This window comes from Microtus pennsylvanicus, chromosome 11 (genome assembly GCF_037038515.1).
Source record: "Microtus pennsylvanicus isolate mMicPen1 chromosome 11, mMicPen1.hap1, whole genome shotgun sequence".
NCBI classification, from domain to species: Eukaryota; Metazoa; Chordata; class Mammalia; order Rodentia; family Cricetidae; genus Microtus; species Microtus pennsylvanicus.
The window spans coordinates 49,958,321-49,964,922 of record NC_134589.1 but is presented as its reverse complement, the minus strand read 5'-3'; positions in this window follow the sequence as shown (position 1 = coordinate 49,964,922).

The following is a 6,602-nucleotide window of genomic DNA, read 5'->3' as shown; positions in this document are numbered from 1 at the left end:
ACAGTGTGACAGGATGAAGGATAAGACACAAGGAGGTCACGAGTGCTCTGCTGTCATGAAGGGGTTAATGACATCATCACAGGAGTAGACTCCTGTGCCCTGACAGGACTTGTCACAAAAGCCACCTTGGTCTCTCACTCTCAGCCCTCCCAGCAGCACAATCAGAGGGAACACGAAGAAGGATTCTTTAGATGCAGGGTCCATGCCCAGGCTCTTCCCTGTATCCAGAACTGGAAGAAATAATCTCAGTTCTTCATGTTAAGCACCAGTGTCAGACATTGTGTTATAGCCACATAAAACAAACAAACAATCACTCACCTTGAATGCTAAGCACCTAGATAGTACCTTCTAAATCCCTCTACTTTCTGTTCACAACTCCCCCCCAGACTCCACCCTTGTCCCTGGATCGAGTGAACATGGTTCCTATCCTCTGCAGCATCCTCTGTCAGGTGTCCCTACTTCTGATCTGGTCCCTTCTAGTTCATTTTCTACATAGAAGCTGAGCATAAATAAAGGGTGAGGATACTCCATCATGACCAAGGTGCTTAAACAACTCTTATTTCCTTTGGGGAGTAGCAGAAGGTTCTTAGGGTGGTTTATAGTTCTTGCTGTGGCCCCTATCTCCATCCAGGCCTTCCTATGTCACCTTTTCCTGCTCAAATCTAGACCAGTGGCTCTCAAATCCTTGCTTTAAAGTGTCACCTGGACAGGCTGCTAAGTCAGAAAGCTCCCTGAAGGAAGCTGTTCCATCTGAGATTCTGAGTCAGCAGGGATGGAGTTTAGCCTGAGAACCTGCATTTCTGTGGAAGGCTCAGGTGATGTTGAGGCAGAGCTGATGGTATCCACACGTGGTTTCTGTCCCTCATTGGAACTGCTCACTCTTTGCTTCCCTATCCCATGTTTCTTCCTGGAACTTTCTTCTTCTCCTATCAACCCCACAACTCTCATCTTTCAGAGCTCACCTTAGCTCATCTCAGCTTTGGATGAAGTCAGACAGACCACTTCTGCACTCTTAGGGTTCCCAGTACAATTTCTTTGAACTGTGGGGAATCAAGTATCCCCTCATTGCTGGACTGAGATAATGAATGTTGAACGTGTCTGCCTTGTTATCCTGTTTCCTCAGCTCCCCAAACAGTGAATGATGCACAGCGGGTCTTGCACAAATGTTTGTTTAAGGAATGGATCACTATCCTATGTAGAGACTCTCCCTTTCACATGTGGCATGGCAGCTGGGATCTTGAGCACAGATGGAATTCATGGTCATGAACTGAAATTGACTAAACTGCGAGAGCATGGGGCTTCAACACAGCCCCTGGGGGTGGAAAATGACTTTCCAGCCCTGAGGCTCTAAATCCCATAGTGCAATGTGTGTGTGTGTGTGTGTGTGTGTGTTTGTGTGTGTGTTTGTGTGTGTGTGACATTCATACACTCCTGTGTGTGAGTCTGAGTTTTAGGATTGAGACAGTGATACCCATGGTGGCTTTTGTTCCCTGAGAATTTCTGTATCTTTTGAAAGTGTAGTTTCTGTTTTCCTTGTTCCAGTGTTTTGGTTTACTGGTGCCTACCATTGTCATACTTGCTGTGCCCAGAGGACTCATCACTAACTCACCTTTTACATTATTTTTTATGATCAAAGAAATTATGTAGGCGTGTTATATAATTCTATTTTTGCTAAAAGCTAAATGAAACCTCCCCATTGGTTTCTATGGTTTCTGGTTTCTTCTTGACTCTGTTTCTCTTTCCCATCACCTCAGGATACCTGTCCCACCTCAGTCATGGACCAGCTACATGGAGGCTGAGTTGACCAGCAGGAGTTCTGTGTCCCCTCTTTACCGTGTGCTGGAGATGAGCAGTTGTGGATTCTTTGCCTCCAGGGCCCTGAGCTCCTGAATCACTGGGTCACTGAGAGGAGCCAGATCCAGCCTGCAATCACAAGAGGGAACTATTTTTCCTGGGATCCACAAAAGAATCATGAAACCTCAGGGTCCCGGATCCTTGACGCTGTTGTCTATAGATGGAAAGTGATGGGCTTTATTAAGTTTATTCTTGAGCCAAATCCAGGACAAAGGATAGAGAACAGCAGGCTTAGCAGACACAGATGTGTCTGTGACACAGTCCTAGTGGAACGTGGTCAGTATGCAGGGAGATCTGAAGCCAGGATGAGGACCTTTGGAACTTTCCAGAGCTGAAATGAGGGCTGGCCCTTTATACCCCTTCCCACAAGTCAGTCACACTGGAAATAGACTCTCCCAGGGAAGGGAACATGGACATAGATGAGTGGACTTATATTGACAATGGATCAAGAGTTGCTATCAGCATTTCCAGCAGATGGAGGTCCTGGCCATATCCTCATAGGCATTCTGGACAGAGAACCACCTCAGGCTCCTTTAGTGAAATCCCATGACCCATCAGGGCTTCAATCACTTTCTGTTCTAGAGCTTTCTCCAACTCTTCCTTTGCCTAGACTGCTGTCTCCAGGTTGGCCCAACCAAAGTCCAGTTCTCTATTAGGCCTAGGGAAAGAACTCATGGGCCATCCAATAAAGCAGACCCTCTAACAACAATACATTCCACAATACTGTTGACTCCATAGCGTTCAGCAGAGTTTGGCAATGGTGTTATGGGCTGGCGGGTGATCTTTATCTTTCTCTTCCCACACAGCTTTAGCAGGAGAGAGCCATGTGTGTTTGTGATAGTATCCCTAGGTACTAGACAAGTGCTTAGCACAGAGGGTCCTTGATATGAATGCAAATACATATATATTCATGAATGATAAATGATTGAATCACTGTCCTGGAGTAAGGCAAACCTGGGAGTCTGGTAAGGTTTATGTATTATATTATGTATTATGTATACTAATATATACATATAATATAATAATATATATGTATTATGTATATTATATAATATACAAATATATATATAATATTATTATTATGTATTAGCCTTGCTAATACATATGACTGCACAGTGCCCAGCTACCTACCTGGTATTTGTTTTTACATATGTACACTTTATGTCATTAGAATCCATGAAGTGGGTATGACATTCCACCTGATAGATGAGGAAACTGAATTTTACAGAATATGGTGACTTGCCCAAGTCTCAGGTATAAGCGGCACAACTGGTCAGGAGCCACTCTGACTATGCATTCCCCTCCCACTTCTTTTCCATATCCCGTATTCTTCACTCCCTCATGTCCCTTCTTTTGCCCCTGCCTAGAATGGAAATCCTGGGTTTTACTTACCGCAGGATTCTGAGTTTGCACGCAGGATTCCTGAGGCCCTTACAGAGCTGCCTCACACCACGGTCTCCCAGGTCATTCAGCTGCAGGTCTAGCTCAGTCAGGCTGGAGCTGGCACTGAGCACTGAGGCCAGGTCCTTACAGCATCTGGATGTGAGGCCACAGTTGATAAGCCTGCATGGGAGATGCTCACCGTCAGATTCTCCAGGGATCACAGCTCTTGGGAACTGTGCTATGGTCTCCCTTTGTGAGTCCTGGCATGCGGTGTTAGCATTGCTTAGCTTTTCTAGTGCCTTTTCTCCTCTGGGTGGATAACCCCATGCTTCCCACAGCTGAGCTGCAGAAGCATGGAGCACAGGTTGAGACCCACAGCTCTGCTGTGACTGGCCATGACAGACCTCCATGAGACCCAGGACAGCTCACCAGTGTGTTTCAAGAGTCATCTGAAGTGACATTCACCAGCCATAGAATAAGGAAATGACTCACTTGTTATGGGAAATCTTAGTAAAGATGGAGTCCATAGAAACAGAGCAGAAGGCTGGTTACAAGGAAGAGAGGAGGAGGAAATGGGGATGCCATTTCCTGTGCCTGGATCTTTCTCCCCTCTGCTTTATTTAGCCTCCTCCTCTGTGCTCTTCAGCTCCCCTGCAGCCACTTCCTCGGTATGTTTGCTCCACTGGAGCCTTCTTGGGCCTGTTGTTAGCAATAGTTAGTGGGGCTCCCTGGAGAATATCAGTATTTCATGATCTCTAAGAATAGAATACATTTTCCATTTCTTTATCATAACATTCAGGCATCTGTTATAGGTGTGGACAAGAGGGTGAATATGTGATTAAAAGAAAGCCTCACTGTAGGTCCAGCTTTTGCCTTTGCTTTCTGCCATCCATCTCTGCTTCAGGGAAGAACCCAGGCCAGACTCACCACAATGTCCTTAGTTGACATCCAGGGCATCTCAGTGTCCTACAGAGGCTCTGCACTGCACAGTAGCTCAGTGGATTTCCACTTAGGTTGAGATCCTTCAGACTTCCTGTGAACTCAAGAGTGGAGAAGAATATCTGCCAAGTGGAATTAGTGATTGGAGTACACCTGGACCTGAGGGAGAGAGATATTTGGTAGACGTGATTCATGTGCGTATGGTCTGACGTGCACAGCCTCACAGGGCAGAGTAGGTTTCTATCTGTCTGAGCACCAGGACTCAATATGCCATCCCAGGATTCACCAGCTTCTACCTGCTCCTTTGTTCCAAGATCTGGATCCTTTCCTGTGTGGTTCCTCATCTACATCCTTATCATAGCATTCAGTGTTCTCATTTTGTATCTGTTTCTGAGTCAGTCTAGTTGTGTTGGTGCCATTGTCAAAGGAGCAGCAGATTATGGTTAATATTTAAGCTGCCAACCTACCAGAAGTAAATTCTCTAAAGGGAAACCTCATTAGGCCAAGTCACGAGGCTACAGAATCTGGAATATCTTTTGCCTCTGTCTGTAAATTCACATATGCTATTGTAAATTTCCCTGCACCACAGTGTTTATCTTATGAATAAATTCTGACTTACTGGGCATTTACATCTCTGGATTGTCCTGAAGAATACTCATCTTTAAGCTGAATTGTCTAATTGATATCAGTAATTTTAGCTTATAAGAGTTTTAATGAGATTGGGGTGAGTTTCTGACCCTGCAGCGCCAACCCAGGACAGGGATCTCAGAAGTTCCTCAACCCCCTATCCTTCTTGGGCTCTCTGCAGGGCCTCTACTCCCTGCATACTGCCTCTTTCTTCCTTTCCCACCCAGCTTGCATCCAGAACCCTCCCCAATTCGGCCCCCCTGCCCTCTTTGGGCATATAACATCACCCAGCTCAGCCTGTCTGGGCACTGGGTCTGAATCCTCAGGGCAACCAAGCGGGTGGGAGTTCCTTTGTTTCTTTTTCTTTTTTTTTGTTTAAACAAGAATTTTTTTTTATTGAGAAAAGGAAAAAAAAGTTTCCCCCTCCTCCCACCCTTCTCCCCCTCCCCCACTCCTCTCCCCCTCCCTCTCCAGTCCAAAGAGCAGTCAGGGTTCCATGCCCTGTGGAAAGTCCAAAGACCTTCCCCCTCTGTCCATGTCTAGGAAGGTGAACATCCAAACTGGCTAGGGTCCCACAAAGCCAGAACATGAAGTAGGATCAAAACCCCGTGCCATTGTCCTTGGCTTCTCATCAGCCCTCATTGTTCACCATGTTCAGAGAGTCCGGTTTTATCCCATGCTTTTTCAGTCATAGTCCAGCTGGCCTTGGTCAGCTCCCAATAGATCAGCCCCACTGTCTCAGTGGGTGGGTGCACCCCTTGTGGTCCTGACTTCCTTGCTCATGTTCTCCCTCCTTCTGCTCCTCATTGGGACCTTGGGAGCTCAGTCCAGTGCTCCAGTGTGGGTCTCTGTCTCTATCTCCATCCATCACCAGATGAAGGTTCTATGGTGATATGCAAGATATTCGTCAGTATTGCTATAGGATAGGGTCGTTTCAGGTTCCGTATCCTTATCTGCCCAAGGAACTAACTGGGGACATCGCCTTGTGCTCCTGGGAGCCACTCTAGCCTGACTGCACCAAGCAAGGTAGGCACTTTGTTTACGAGCTACCCAACCAGCATGGAGACCTGATCTCGGTGCCAGGAGAGCCAGCATTGGGGAGAGCCATCATTGGGCACGGAGATCTGATCTCAGTACCAGGAGAGCCATCACTGGGGAGAGCCATCACTGGGAAGATACATCAGTAGGCAAGGAGACCTGATCCTGTAAAAGAAGATCCATAGGGGAGCATTTGGAGGAAGAGATGGGCAGGTGCCAATGCAAGAATTCACCCAACATTCTGAAAAGCAACATGAAGCCACCAGAAACTAGCAACCTCACAATGGGAGGACATGAACACCTTAATCAAGAAGAAGTAGAAAAGATTGACTTCATGAAAGTGATTGACGCCCTTAAACAGCATGTAAAGAACACCCTTATAGAAATGGATGAAAAATATAACAGAAAGTTTAAAGAATTGAATAAATCAGTGAATGATACCCTAGAAAACCAAGGAAAAACAATCAAACAGATAATGGAAACAGTTCAAGACTTGAAAACTGAAATGGAGGCAAAGAAGAAATCACAAACAGAGGGCCGACTGGACATGAAAAATTTAAGTAAATAAACAGAGACTACAGAAACAAGCATAACCAACAGAATACAAGAGTTAGAAGAAAGAATCTCAGTTTCTGAAGATACCATAGAGAAAATAAACACACTGATCAAAGAAAACAGCAAGTCCAACAATCTCTCATCACAAAACATTCAGGAAATCTGGGAGACAATAAAAAGACGGAACCTAAGAATAATAGGAGTAG